This window comes from Ursus maritimus, unplaced genomic scaffold, assembly GCF_017311325.1.
Source record: "Ursus maritimus isolate PB19 unplaced genomic scaffold, ASM1731132v1 scaffold_2, whole genome shotgun sequence".
In the NCBI taxonomy this organism is placed as follows: domain Eukaryota; kingdom Metazoa; phylum Chordata; class Mammalia; order Carnivora; family Ursidae; genus Ursus; species Ursus maritimus.
This window is the reverse complement of record NW_024424452.1, coordinates 5,882,283-5,898,021: the sequence shown is the minus strand read 5'-3', so window position 1 is coordinate 5,898,021 and position 15,739 is coordinate 5,882,283.

Here is a 15,739-nt window from a genome sequence, read left to right as displayed (position 1 = left end):
CGGCTCTCCTGCCCCCTCTCTGCCCAGCAAGGGTTCAGCCTGGAGCGCTGAGCCCCAGAAGGCCACTCCTCTGGATTCGGGGGCTTAGAAGGAGCCCCAGATGAGGACAGGACCTAGGAGCAGGCCAGACCATGCCACTGCCTTGCTGTGCAAACTTGGGCAGGACTTGTCCTCTTTGGGTCCCATCTACATGAGAGGGCTGGGCTGGACCACCCAGCTGTGGGGCCCTCTGACTCTCCTGGGAGCAGGTGTCTGCTTGGGATGGAGGGCCCATTTCCCCTCAGGGCAGGTGTGAGCCCTGTCCCTGCCTGTGGTCTTCCCTCCTCCACAATCCTGGTCACACTCCCTGGACCTGGGTGATTGGACTAAGTGGTCTCTCAGTGACACTATGGCTTTCAGGGGGGAGCTAGCCCTCCTTGGAGAAGGCTTATTGTCCTGACACAGCCCAGTGTCCCTGTAGCCCCTAAGTTTGTAGTCTCTTGGGGTCCTGCTGCTTCCAACAATTCCACAATTCTTAGTTCTAAAGATCGAAGAAAGGACAGCGGAGTAGAGGTGGCTGGAAAAGGGAGCCTCCCCACAAAGCCTCCTACCCCAGTGCCTTGCTCGCGGTGGCCATGCAAACACGTGGTTCTTGGGGTCATCTCCCTCTGACCTTTCACAATGGGTTTTCTGCAGATTTCAGCCCCCGAAGGAGGTGGAGTGTGAATCCTGTAACTTCACTTCTCCACTGCCAAGTAACAGACTGCCCCAAATAGCCATTCTCTTATCTACTATAGAGCCAGCCTAGAATGCTGGGCCGGCTGGGCTCAGCAGGGCAGTTCTCCTGATCCCACTGCAAGCCTCCAGGGGGTGGCTGAGCTGATGTCATCTGTGGGCTCGGCTGGATCCTGAGACAGCTGGGCTTCTCTCCACTCCATGTCGTCCAGAGTGCCTCTCCGGTCATCTTCTTAGAGGGGACCTGGATTTTATAGATGGGGCACAGAGCTCCCCAAGGTGCAGGATCCAGGAGGGGAGCAGCTGAAGCTGGCAGCCCTCTGACAGGCCAAACCTGGAACTGGCTCATCTCTGCCATAGTCTAGCCACAGGGTTGGCTCTGGCGAGGAAGGACCGCATGAGGGTGTGAATGCCAGGAGGCCATGGTTCACTGGGGCCATCTCAGGAGACTGCCCCATTGCCCCCACCCATGGATGGGAGAATTGGGTGCAGGTGACTTATGTGATTTAACTCTTGATTCAATGAGAGGTGTCCTTACTAGAGAAGAGACCAGATGCATGCGCTTACACACAGGTGCCGAGTGAAGCCATGCAGAGACGGAAGTCAGGAGTTAATGTCTGGAGCTAGCTGGTTGGGCAGTGGGGATTCAAGTCCAGATTGTCCAGGCTCCCAACACAAGACTCTGCCACATCTTCAAGGAGCACTTTGGGGCACCCGGTGGCAGTGTTTCCCGTAGCATTCAGAGAAAAGGGCACAGTTGGGGGTGACGGGGTGGGGTCATCACTGGATGAGCTGTCTTGGGTCTTCTCGGCCTCCTGGCCTCCCCGGGCTGTGGCTGTTTCTTCACAGATAGCCCTGGCCACTGCTGCTGCTGTGTGCAGGCCCCTTGCCTCACTTGTACCATGGGACCCATCCCGTACCCACTAAGGCCCCTGGTAGTTCTGGGGGTCCTCAGATGCCACTGTAAGGAAGCATCAGCCATCTCTCTCTTCCTCTCCTTCTTTGGCTGAAGTTTCTGCTGCTCATGAAACCACAGGAAGCTGCCACTGCGTTGGGCGGCCCTCATTCCAGCTGCCTCCTCCCGACCCTGGGAGCTCCGGCAAGCCAGCGACCCACAGCAGGTCTCAGTGACTTCCCACAGTAGAGGTCAACTTCTCTCTCTCACGCCTGAGCCTGACGTGGGATGAGTGTGTGCTCAGCTCCACACAGTCATGCAGGGGCCCAGACTCCTTCCATCGAGTGGCTCCAATCTCCCCTGGGGCCCTGGGATCCAGGGAAAGAGGGAGGGTGGAGGAGGGTTTGACGGGCTGGACTTGCAGGTGTCCGGGGCGGGGGGGCAGTACTGGGAAGTGTAGCCCAGCTCTGTGTCCAGGGGGCACGAGCTACACCATCCCTGCTCCAAGCACCACCAATGCACACAGATTTCTGCATGCCAAAGCAAAGGTGTGGACAGACCTGGAGAGGAGGGCTAAAGGGTGAATCCCAGAGAGGGCTGGAGGGGAGAAGCAATCCTTGCAGGAGACGCAAGACCTTTCCCTCTCTCACCACTGGCCCTTGGCCTGGAAGCGTGTGGCTGGCGCTTAGAGCAAGCTGAATTTGCATGCCAGGCTTCCCTTCCAGGGTTGGCAATGCCTAGCCTGCTGCCCTGTGGGACTCACACACTGGGCCTGGTGGCTTGGGGAGGCACGCCTGGACCCCAGTCCAGCTGCTGCAGTTTCCAAACACTGTTTCCCTGGGCAAGCCTGCCTGTCCACTTCCTCACCCCGCCATACAGCTCTCACCTGCCTGCCCTACACACCAAAGTCCCTGGAGTCCCCCATCAGGCTTGAGCCTGACCCCTGACTCCAGCACAGGAATGGAGTTCATTCCCGCCACCTCCCTGGAATCAGTTGGTATTCAGTCCTGGATATGAGCCATGAGCCCTGGTCTGTTTGTGGAGTATGGGGGCTGGAAATGAACATTTCTCCCAAAATAATAACATCAACAGCAGCCTAATTCAAACCGAGCCCGTGCGTGCTGAGAGCTTTCAGCACCTGCCTGAGAGGGTTGGAAACTGGGCCGACACTTGTGGGTAGAGCTGAGCCTCTCGGGGGTTGGGCAGGCCGCGGCTGGCCGGGAACAGGGGCTGCAGATTTACAGGGGCAGTGGAGGGGCCGCGCCCACTGCTCGGGCCTCGGGAGCCACTGCTGGCGCTCACTATCAAAGAGGACATGCTGGCTGCCGGCCTGTTATCCAGCTGTCCGGACGGCGCAGCTCTGGGGTGGGTGTGTCCACAGTAGCCAGCTTCTGGGGGCAGGGGGACAGCTCCTGGGCTTTCGAGCCAGCAGCGTCCGCTGAGCCCAGTGCTGAGAATCTGCCCATGGGGACCAGCCACACTCACAGGGGGGCTCCTGTCATCAGCCACGCTCAGGGCGTCCCTTGAGTTCTGGACCTCAGGGGCTGCACGATGTGGGGGGATTAGTGCAGGTTCAAATCCTGACCCTAACTCGTCTCTGTTGTATGACCCTGAGCCAGTCTCCCAACCACTCTGAACCTTGACTTTGATATAGTGGGGACAGTAGCAGTTACCTTGAAACATTGTCTTGAGGGATTAGAAATCCCACGTAAAGCATCAGCGCCTGGAACACTCCAGAGAGCATGGCTACTGTTGTCATGGCAATGAAGATGCTATGGAGGACAGAGCCCCCACCCCCTGCCTGGCCCTGCCCAACTGGATCCCAAGAAATAAAAGGAATGGGACCTGCCTCCTCCAGATTAGTTATTTTCAGAAAATCTTTCCGGGTGCCATATTCACCTTTCCTGGGTCTCATCTGCAAAGTGAGTGGTGGGGGCCACGCTGGGCTCAGAAGCATCAGGGTGGTATATCCAATTGTCAAAGAGCCTATGAGTGAAGACGGGAGCAGGGCCCACTACAAGGCCCCTTGGGGGGCAGTGTGGGGCACTTCTAATTCAATAAGCTCTCCAGGTCACTAGGAACTCCTGACCAGGTGACAGCACAGGTGTCCGCTACCCCAGCTGTGATGTTCTACACCTTTAGGACACGCTCACCCCTCAAACAGAACTGCGGACTGTCACTGTCCTGAGATAGCTCTTAAGGACCATCCCACCTTCATTGCACAGAGAAAGCTGAGGACCAGGAACAGGGAAGACAGGCTTGAGCCGCAGTGCATGATCTTAAAAGGGCTCCACGGACACAGAGCTTCCTGTGCCTCCCTCATGGTCCTCAAACTAAACCCAGTGCCCCCCGCCCACCTCTGTCCCTACTACACGTGCAGTGACTGGTCTGTGGACTGCTCACACCCTCTGCCAGCCTCTGACACAGCTGGGCACAGAGAACGGATGCAGCCATCTGGCCTTCTTGTGTAACACTGGCCTTGATGCCTCCCTAGAGCCTTTAGCTTGAAACATAATCTCCAGTGACAGGTGCCCAGGGCTATCTCTGCCTGGTGGTTTATTGAGACAGAGTGGGGATTATTTTTGCAGACCCCAGGGTGGGCTGCCTCGGCAGCCCTGGGACACCTGGGACGACAGGTTCTGGGTTTGCCCAGACACAAAGAGGGTGCCCATTCTGGAGAGAGCAAAGCCCATTAACCACTAGCGAGTTGCTTTATTCATTTTTATTGTGGCAAAATACACATAAAATTTGCTGTTTTGACCATTTTTAGGGGTGTGGTTCAGTGGCATTAAGCACATTCACACTGTTGTGCTACCATCACCACCATCCATCTCCAGAAGCTTTTCATCTTCCCCAAAATGAAAGTCTGCACCCATTACACGCTGACACCCTGTTCCTGTCTCCCCCAGTCCCGAGCAACCACCATTCTCCCTTCCGTCTGTATCTGACAACTCTGGGGACCTCATACAAGTGCAATCATACAACATTTGTCTTTCTGTGACTGGCTTGTCCCACCTAGGATCATGTCCGCAAGGTTCATCCATGGTAGAGCACGTGTTTGAATTTCCTTCGTTTTGAAGGCAGGATAACGTTCCATTACGTGGACAGACCAGCATTTGTTTATCCGTTGGTCTGTCGATGGACATCTGGGTTCCCTCCTCCTTTTGGCTCATGTGAATAACAGTGCTAGGAGCAAATATTTCTTCAAGTTCTTGCTTTTAGTCCTTTTGGGTACATATCTAGAGGTGGACGCGCTGGGTCACATGGTAATTCCAAATCTACCTCTTGGAGGGAGCGCCATTCCATTCTCCACGGTGGTGGGACCACCGCACGGGACATTACAGCAAGGGGGCGAGGAGAAGTGGGACAGATTCAGAGGCGGGAGTATGCACGTCCCCTGGAGGTGCTGGGGAGCTGCTGGCACCCAGACCTCATCCCTACTCCCCACCTTCTCCCAAGCAGCTTCAGTTTGCAGCCATCTCTGGAGCCCCTGGGTCCTGGTCCCTGCACTCTGCCATCCCGTGGGAGGCCTCCCAGGGCTGGCTGGGACCTCCACAACCTGCATGCATGGGTGGCCAGGTCTCCTGCGAGATGGAGACGGTCCAAGAGCTCACCTGTGTGCTGAGGGCTAGCCAGCCGCTGGGGATCCAGGAAGCATTTCCGGGGGTCCCCCATCAGCCCTGGACATCTCCCTGCCGTGGCTGCACCCCCTTCCGGCAGGTGTCTGTGGGAGTCCAGGAGCCTCTGGCTTTCCAAACACAGGGGTCCTTTCTTCACTTGTGTCCCCCCCAGCCCACCACCTGCTCATACATAGGTGCCGTCCTCCTGAGCTCAAGCAAACGGTGCTCCTTATCCCTCCCAAGGACCCTCTTATCTCAGGCACTCCTGAGGACCGCCTGAAGCCTGGCTTTGCTTTCCTAGGAATCACGACTTGAATTTGGCCCAATCGCAGGGAATCTGTTCTCTGCTCACCAAGACACACCTGGTTAAGTGTTGCTTTGCCACGATTAACTGTCTGGTTCTGCTAACTCATTCTGCTATTCACACAAGTCCTTCCCACTCTTCGGCCTCACTTTCCCTACTTGTAAGGTGAAGAGGGGGACTCCACTTCTCTGTGATGCATCCTAGTTCTTTCTCTTTGACTAAATGACTTGACTTTTAATGTTTATTATGTTGAGTATGATTTCATTTCTTTTTCACGGAAAACTTTCACAATGGCATTACTCACCCAGCCTTCCACAGGCTGCCACAATGTGACCTGCTCCGATAACTCAGGGTCACTCAGTATGCTACTGTTTCTGATGGGGTGGTGTTGGTCTTCCTCTGGGCGCATGAGCACCAAAGGCTGGTAGAGCTACAAGACAGGTTTGTGGCAGGAAGAAAGAAAAGAAAAGAACCAATGTCGGGAAATAATACTGTGTGCCAAATTCTGCACCCCCTCCATCAGCGGTCTATTGCTTCATAACAGATTACCCCTAGAGTAGTGGTTTAAGACAACACACATTTGTTATCTCCTATTTTTCTGTGGGTCAGGAATCTGAGCACAGCCTAGCTGGGATGTTGCGCTCACAGCCTGTCACTGTGATCAAGGTGTGGGCCAGGGCTGTGGTCCCATCCAAAGGTTCAAATGGGGTGGGTCTAATTCCACATTCAGTCACTTGGCTGTTGGCAGGATTCCATTCTCTGAGGGCCTCAGTTCCTTCCTGGCTGTTGACCAGAAGCTGCCCTCTGTTCCCTGCCATGTGATCTCTCCATAGGGTGGTTTACAAGATGGCAGCTTGATTCCCTTGAAGCTTGACAAAAGTTGACAAGCAAGGTGGAAGTCATGGTCTTTTTGTATCCTAATCTTGGAAGTGACAGCTCATAACTTTTGCCATATTCTATTTTTTTTTTTAGAAGTTGAGTCACCAGGTCTAGCCCACATGCAAGCAGAGGGGATTTCACAAGGGTGAAATTTCATTGGCTGCCCACCACACTCCCCATCACGTAGGATTTATTTTCTTGAGATAAGTCTCCAGGCTATGCTTCAATCATCCTGGTCCTGCTGGATGTGAACCCAGGCTTGCTGGTTTCAAAGCCCATCCTCTTCTGTTTACCTCTACTGATCCCCCTTTCACATTCAGCCGTGACTGGGGGACTTTGACCTTCACAGGGTTCCTGTTCCCTCTGACCTCTGATCATCCCACACTGGCTACATCAGAATCTTCACTGCACACCTAAAACAGAACATACACTGGCCTGAGGTGGAAGCCAGTGCAGCAGTCTGGGCCCCTCGAATTCTCAGGCCACACAGTGAGTGTAATGCAGGGGAGGGGGGCAGCCTGACTGAGCACCTCCAACTCTGCATGGGCATGCTCTTGATTCGCATGTGCTGGGGGCCAACAGAACAGCCCCGTGGCCAATGACAGTTGGGAACTGGAGGAGAGCCTGCTGACTTTGTCTATTTTCTCTATTTGACTACTCTAGGAATCTCATGTAAGTGGAATAGTACAGAATTACCTTTCTGTGACTGGCTCATTTCAGTTAGCATAATGTCTTCAAGGTTTGTCTATATTGTGGCATGTGACAGGATTTCCTTCCTTTTTAAGGCCAAATAATATTCCATTGTGTGGATGGACCACATTTTGTTTAGCCACTCATCTGGTGATGGACATGTGGGTTGCTTCCACCTCTTGGCTCTTGTGAATAATGCTGCTAGGAACATGGGTGTACAAATATCTCTCCGAGACCCTGCTTTCAAGTGTTTTGGGTAAATACCCAGAAGTGGAATTACTGGATCATATGGTAGTCCTATTTTTAATTTTTTTGAGGAACTCATCCACTTCTTGCATGCATTGCCATTTACGAATTTTCAGGGGAGCCAGGTGCATGCAGGAAGAGTCTAGCATTTCCTTCAAAAGGCGTTGGCAGCATGGCTCAGGGCCGTGGAGGTGGGCGAGGCCCATCTGCCTTCTCACTTTCTTCAGGCATTGCTGGTGAAAGCTGACACTTTGATCTCATCAAATTTCCAAGGGAAAGAAGAAAAGGAGCTTTGATGGGTAGGCAACATGACACAAAGCCTCCTCTGGAGAAATCTCATGATTTGGGGAAGGATGGAGTTGGAGGGGGGTGTTGCCTTTGCTCCATTCTGTACAATCCAGGTCCTGAAGCTTCACCCAAATGCTGGTTTGCAGCTTTTGAGATCCACCAGGCAGGACGGGAAAAGGTAGTGATTCCATTATTCAAAGTGTGGCTTAGTGGGGGCAAGAACCCAGCTCTGTGCATAATGAACACATGTGGTGATGGCCAGGGCATCGCCACGGTAAAATGCACTGAGTCAAACTGTCTGGACTCAAAATAACTGTTTTCATACACAGAGGCCTCCGGGCTGGGGGGTGGGGTGGGGTGGGAATCCACAGCAATCCAACATTTAAATGTTAAAAAAAAGTCTTAGCTGTGTTTGGGGGGCAGAAAATTATCACCAATTTGCTGACAGTTTTGGAAAATATCTTCCAACTGATACAATGCATTAAGTTTCAGGGGAGACAAGGACAACCATGTGTGATGGGAAGGAAGGCCAGTGAAGGCCAAGAAGACCCCACTTTTGACATACCCAGCATAGAAAAGTCTGTCTTCGGCCTCACTTTGGGCAGATTTAAAAATCTGTGGGGAGAATGGGAGACCACCAGAAAAATGGCCAGGAAATGCTCTGAAATCTTCTTGCTTTGCAATGAATCCAGTGCACCAAGAAAGCTCTCCCTTCTCATCCTTCTCTCAGGCTGCTGGGTCCGGAATGGAGCCCAAGAGTCTGCCTCCTGCTTTTGGGGGCAGTGCTGTTCCTGGGTAAATAGTCCTGAGGGCCTCTGGGGGTATCCCGGGAGGAAATCTCACCAACAGATTCGGGTCAGAAAAGTCAGAGGGGCAGAAATTGATTGCTTCCCTGCCCCTTGACCCAGTGGACCCCAACATGGGAGGAGCACAGACACAGGGCAGGGACACCACGACCCCGACATGGGCTGGAGATTCTACTGACATTCCATGGTCCACACCTGCCACTGGCCAGAGCCGTGGGGCTGCAGGCCTGGGATTTCCACCTCAGGGCCCCATTAGCCCATCACTGGAAGCTCTAGGGAGATCCAGACTTGCACAAGGCTACAAACTGAATTACTTCCTCTCTGGAACAATCAACTATGAAGCCCAGGAATGGCTTCCTGGTGGAGAAAAGGGCTGACTGGGGAAAGATGCGAGAACTCTGCAGCGTTTCCTATACTCTGTCTCTGCTTACCTTCCCAGCTGCCCTAAAGAAAGGAATCATACTCACTGCTGCTTACCAACCACCTTCAAGGTGTCTGGCAGTCTCTATGCAGCATTTCATTTGATATGGACTGAATTACGTGCCCCCCAAATTCATATGTCAAGATCCTGAGCCCAGGATTTCAATTTCAAAATATGACTGTATTTAAATACAGGATCTCTCTCTCTCTCTCTCTCTATCTTTCGATCTAGTAGGCTCCAGGCCCAGTGTGAAGCCCAACACGTGGTTGAACTCACAACCCTGAGATCAAGACCTGAGCTGAGTTCAAGAGTCAGATGCCCAACTGACTGAGCTACCTGGGTGCCCCAAAGACAGGGTCTTTAAAGAGGTGATTAAGTTGAAATGGAGTCATTACCATGGGCTCTAATCCATTCTGATAAGTGTCCTTATAAGAAGAGATCAGGACACAGACACAAAGAGACCATGTGAGGACATGGGGAGAAGACGGCCATCTGTGAGCCATGGAGAGAGGCCTCAGAAGGAACAATCCTGCTGACACCTCGATCTTGGGTTTCCAGCCTCCAGGCTGTCAGAGAATACATTTCTGTTGTTCAAGCCTCTCAGTCTGTGGTACTTCGTTACGGTGGCCCGAACAAAAGAATATATCTTTTAACCGTCTGAAGAGCCCAGGGAGGTGGGAGGAAGAGGTTTGGTGAGGTCAGACCCCTGCCAGGGACGGCCTGACAGTGCGACCGAAGCCAGCGGCGGCTGCTTCCTCCCTGCAGCCTCTAGCAGAGTCAGTCTGTTTCCTGGGATTGTTCCAGGCTGGACAGGTGACAGCTGGATTGGCTGGGGGCTCCCTCCACCTTGACCTGTGGCTCAAGTTCAGTTTCTCCTCCCACTATGCCACAAAGCACTGTGTCCTCAGTGACCATTTGGGCTAGATCACTGCCTTCGCTGCTTCCTGATTCATGAACCGCAGGCAGCAAGAAAGACAGCAGGGCAGCCAGGCCAGGGTCCGAGCCAACAGTACTGCTTAGGTCAGGGAAGCACCAGTCAGCGGGTCCCTCGAGAGTCCTGGGCACTTGATGGCGGCCAGTAGCGTGACTCAAAGGCTAGGGGATGGGGCCAGAACTGGCATGTCTCATCTCAGTGTGGGGGTCTGCACCCACTGGAGGCGGTGGTGCAGGTACAGCCCAGGTAGGGTCCATCTGCAGTCCACACAGCTCTTTGCTGAGGAAGGCCAGACCTCTGGCTGCTTGCTGTGAAAATTCCAAGTGCTTTCAAGTCCTACCTTAGGAAGTCTCTACTGGTGGAATTTATAGTTCATATTCATTTCTGGGCCCCCCAGGAGTCACCCTGGAGAGGCATCCGGCACCTTCAGCCTGTGCCAGCAGCCCCATGATGCCTACCTCCCCAGGAGCTCCAAACATTGTGTCTCCTTTCCAGAGACCCTAAAACTGCATCAGTCATCAGTGTCCCCAAGTGTTCAAGAGAAGGCAGGGAACTCCTCTCTCTTCCTGGGTCATGTTAGTGTATTATTTTTTGGCCTACTTGCTTTCCCTCTGCTTCCCGGAGACAGCATTATCGTGTGTGCGTTTGGTATGCGATTTCTTTCCTGGGCCTGGATGCCGGGTGGGAAAGTCAAAGACTGTGACTGCCCCTTGGAGAAGAGAGAGCACATCCACTGCGTTGCCCCCAAAATCCGTCATAACACATCAGGCACAATTTCCTCCGTGGAGTTTGGAATGGAACAAAATTGCTTACACATTTGTATTTCAGTCAAGTGCAGGCTGTTCCTTCATCTGTAATATCATCTTCAAATAAAAAGAAGAGTATTGGACATCCCCCTCCTCTCTCTCTCTCTCTCTCTCTCTCTCTAACACACACACATTGCAGGTGTTGAGGTATGAAAAAAGGCAATGTGCTGGGCATCAGATCCAGCCAAGTTTGAACCCTGGGCCCACCACCTACTTGTTACACGCATAACCTGACTTGAACAAAACTGACCTGACAATTAGCTTAAGTGAAGGAGGATTTACTGGAGGGACAGGTGACAGGTGACTGGAGGAGCCAGGATGGAAATGGGCAGGAGGCAGGGAGCTCAGCAGGGCCAAGGAAGCAGGGATCATTGTGACAGCCTGGGAGACGGCCCGTCAGGACTCAGGCCTGAGATAAGACACCATCCCACAGCCTGAGGCTGATGAGACCCAGGAGTCAGAGCCAGATGGACGAGCCTGGTGGTCTTCCTCTGCCCCTGCTGAGCTGGGGAGGAGAGCTGGGAGGTCCAGTGCCTTTGGCCCTCACGGTGGGAGGCAGGGACAGGTAGGGGAGGTGTGATGCAGGATTTGCAGGATTGCCAAAGAAATGGCAAATGCAAACATAGTATGTGGCTGCCCAGAGCTCTAATGGAGGGTTCGGAATCTTGGCTCCATGATGGCTCTGAGGGGTCTGGAACACCCCTGAAACGGCGTGCAACCGTGTGTGTGTGCAACTGTGTGTCCGTGCAAAAGCATCTATGGGAAGAGAGCGTCCATGGCCCTCAACAGGGTCTCAACACCGGGCTATCACCACCACTCTCCCCAAAAAGGCTCAGAATCACTGCCTGAATCACCTCCACGGCCACCTGGGGCCTCGCCTGCAGTGCACCTGTGTGAAAGGGTCTGCCTGCCCCCACATGCCCCTGTACTCCATCCCTCACACAGCAGCCAGAGGAGCCCTTAGGAAAGTCACAGAGCTCAGCATGGCCCACTCCGGCATGAGACGCCCCCAAGCATTCCCTTTCTCTTAGCCAAAATCCGTGTTTTCTTCCATGGACAGCAAGGCTCCTGACGATCCTGCCCTTTCTCAATTTCTCTGCACCCTTAGCCCTACCCTCTTTTCTCCAGTCACTCACAATTCTCTGGGCGCCCCGTCTCGGGGAGACCAACACTCGAGGTTCCCTGGCGCCATGGGGCTTCCCAGGACTCGGGACTTTCAATGCTAAAACTGGGACAGTCCCCGCAAACCAGGACAGCTGGTCACTCTAGCTCCCTTCTCTCCTGCCCTTGGCAGCCCTGCTCCCTCCTCATTAATGACCAGCCACCCTACCCACAGCGACTTGGGTGCCCCTCATCTGTGCACCCACATGGCCCCATTCTTCCTGTCCTAACGCCCACCCTGCTGTACTGAAATTGCTTATTTAATCATCTCTCTTCCTGCTGCCTTATTCACTGCAGCACCAAACATACCATCTAAATTAGCTGAATAATGTGTGTGGTTGGGGCAGGAAGGAGCAGATGATTCCACGCTGAGCAACCCTGATGTCCCCTCCCTGCCCGGGGACCTGCCTTACAGGGGGCAGCTCTCTGGTTCTGGAGTCGGTCAGGAACATCTGATTGACAGCAACAGAAAAAATTTCTGAATACAGTAAGCCCCCCTCCTTATTAGGAGGCTTGAGGTAGCTCAGAGTGGAAGGGGAAGCAGGACGGGGGTCCCCCATAGGAAAGTCACCCACTGGCAGAGTATGGCAGGGCTCACGTTTGACAACCTTGGGATTCAAATTTCAGGGAAGGGATATCGGACCAGCATCTTGGCCAGAGCAGGTGGGGGCACTGTGACTGACGCTCCCACGGTATTAGTCCACTGCGGACTTTTACGCCATTAAAAATACACCAAACTGGGGACACCTGGCTGGCTCTTGATCTCAGGGTTGTGAGTTCCAGTCCCACATTGGGTATAGAGCTTACTTAAAAAGAAAAATAGCACAAACTGAGCGACGTACACACCAGAAATGTATTGTCACAGTTCTGGAGGCTGAAGTCCAAGATCAAGGTGTCAGCAGGGCCATCTTCCCTCTGCAAGTCCTTGGGGAAGCCCATTCCAGGCCTCTCTCCCAGCTTCTGGTAATTTCTTGCCTTGTAGTAATATCATTCCAGTTTTCACATGGTAGTCTCTCTGAGTGTGTGTGTATCTGTCTGAATTTCCCCCATTTACAGGGACACCAGTCATACTGGATTAGGGGCCCAGTTACTCCAGTATGACCTCACCATAACTAATGACATCTGCAGTGACCCTATTTCCAAATAAGGTTTTGTGCTCACGTACTGGGGGTTAGGACTTCAACATACCGATTTGGGGAGGGGGAGAAAATTCAACTTATAATACCCACCAAAAACAGTACAGAGAGCAAGGGGATCCCTCATAACAAAGTGCTGGTGCCATCCCCAGAAGAAGGGACAATGAATGCTGGGTGGTTCCACACCAGCTGCCCTGGTGGCTACGAGAGACCCCCTCGCTGAGCAGGTGATCATATGGCAGAGGGCCATGGTGTCACTCAACACCTTCCTCCCATACCTCAGGGTGTAAGAACACAGACTTCAGTCAAGTCCACCTGGGGCACCCACTTAGTGGGCATTTACTGAGCACCCAGAGCTCTGTCTAGGAATTTGGGCTATAGCAGTAAAGAAGCCAGATAAAATCCCTGCCCTCTTGGGGTTTCCACCCCTAAACCTCTGATGATCCCCTTCCAGAGGGAAGTGGGGCCTCATCTTTCCCACCGGGGTCCTTCCTGTTCTGGTTTCAGTGCTCAGAGACCAGATCCCTACAACACTTCTTCTGGGGGGACAATGGCCACCTGAGGTGTCAGCTCCTACCCCACCTCCTCCATCTGGTGTCCTCCTCCCACCCCGTGTCTTTCTTTGTCTCGGGAACTAAAACAGGAGGTGAGTTTATCAGACTCAAATTGCTCAAGGACCTCATTCATTTTGTGCAGTAATTAAATAGAAGCTGTTTGGAAATATGATTATAGATGGGCCCATCAAAGCAAATTAAATCTTTGAAGAGTAATGGCCTAATTAGCTTCCAGATTCTGCCATTAAAAAAAATCCAAATGCCCTATTGTCCCAAACCGGGAAATATCGGGGCCCAGCTGTGAAAGGCATCAAAGGTGGCTGTGGGTTCTGAGAGGATGAGGGGCCGCGGGTATAGATCCATTTATCAAGATTAACCTGGCTGGTCAGACTTCCGTTCCTTGTTTAGTTATTTACTTGCTTCACAGGGTCGTCTTTTCAGTGGACATTTATGTATAAAGTATGCACTCGGGAGCCTCTGGGCTCAAGCTCCTGGCCGCCCCCCCACCCCTCCCCCTCCCCCTTGGACAGAAGACAGATGAAGTTCTGGAAGGTTCTGGGATGTATGGTCATGTCTCAGGTCCTGTCCTTTTCCGAGCCCAGACTCCGCATAACGGATGCCCCCATAGGCATTGGACTCCCCTCTGCCCTGCCTTCCCACGGTGGGGCGCCCCCCGCCAGGGTCCGAAGCGCGGCTTTCGGCGGTCACCCTCCAGCTACCCTGAGGGGCAGCACCCATACTTCTCCCCGCGGAAGTGCCACGTGGTCCAGGCCTGGCCAATCAGAACACTTGATCTCCCTGGCCAAAGTGATTGGTCAGCGGTGGGCATGTGACCCCCCCAGCCAAGCCAATCAGAAACAGCGTTCCATGCGGGCTTTTCCACAGACTGGCTGAGCCGGAAGTTGGCGTGTGACGAGCCTCCCTGAGGGTGGGCAGTCCTGGGAAAGTCAAACCCCAGGCTGGAGCCCTGGACCCGCTTGGGTCGGGAGTGAGGCCTCCCTGGACTTTTCGGTTACTACATGAGACTTTCGTTTTTCACATCTGCCGGTTCGAGTTGGAATGCTCACAATCGAAAATGCTCTAGTTTGCAGGCTTCTGCCCCTCAGCACTCCTAACCCACCAGGCCCAGTTGCCAGCACATTGCCAGCCTTGTGGCACTCCCCACGGGGCCCCCATCTTTGCCCTATCTCCCCTGGAGAGTGACTGTTTGGAGCTTCATCTCTATATGTCCCATCACAAGCAGCTAGGGCTCCCTCTGCACCCCCAAGAATGGATGCTATGACCCATGTTCAAATTTTATTAGGAGAAACCCCTGTGGGAAAAAATGGGGAAGCAGTCAGGAAAAGCTGGGGGGGCTGGTCAACCCACATGCAAGGCGGACCGTGAGGGAAGGCAAGGGTGGGGGAGAGGATGTGGGGTGGAGCATCCTAGATGCCATATAGTCTAGGGGAGGCTCAGCAAGGCTGCTGGGGAGGCACAGAGCCCCCATCTCCCACCCTGTCACCCTCCATCTCCAGCTGGGAGCAGTTGGTCCCAGGGCACTGCCTTGGGAGCTCTGGGTCAGTCCTGCTCCCTGCAGGGAGAGGTCTGCAAGGAGACTCTCACACTGGGGGTCTCAGCCCTCCCTGCATGGGATCCCCAGGCTGGACCCTGAGGACCAGGGCACTAAGCATGAGCTGCTCCTGACAGGGGCCCTCTGTGGGCCAGGGGCCAGCTCTGACACCACTGCAAGCTGTATCTAATGACATCCGTCTGTTGCTAAAAAAGGACTTGGGAGCCCCACTTATTGTCTGTGTAGTCCCCACATTGGGCATGACTTGCTGAGCTCAGTGTCTTTGGCTGTAAAAGTCTCTCCGGGGTGTTGTGTGGATCAAAGTCACTCACTCACTCATTCACTCTTCATTCGTGTGTTCATTTGCTCATTCACTCACTTGCTTTGCCCCTTTCTGTGGCCAACTGGAAATGTGGAAATTGGAGCAAATGAGTGGGTTTTGGGCACTGCCATCACGGAGCTAGAGTCCAGTGGGGAAGACTGAGAAAAATAAAGCAAAAAGTTAACAAAATGGTTACCACTGTCATGATCAAGAGGGATTAGCTGTGTGTGTGCATGGTGGGATGAGAAGGGGAGAGGGAAGGGACACTGCCTAGGACAGGGTGGTCCTCTCTGAAGAGGTAACATTTAGAGCTAACATTCAAAAGATCAGGAACGAGCCCCAGAGGGTGAAGAAGGGTGAACAAAGGAGAGGCTGACCCTCTCCTCTCTGGGCCTGAAGAGCTACAGTTTG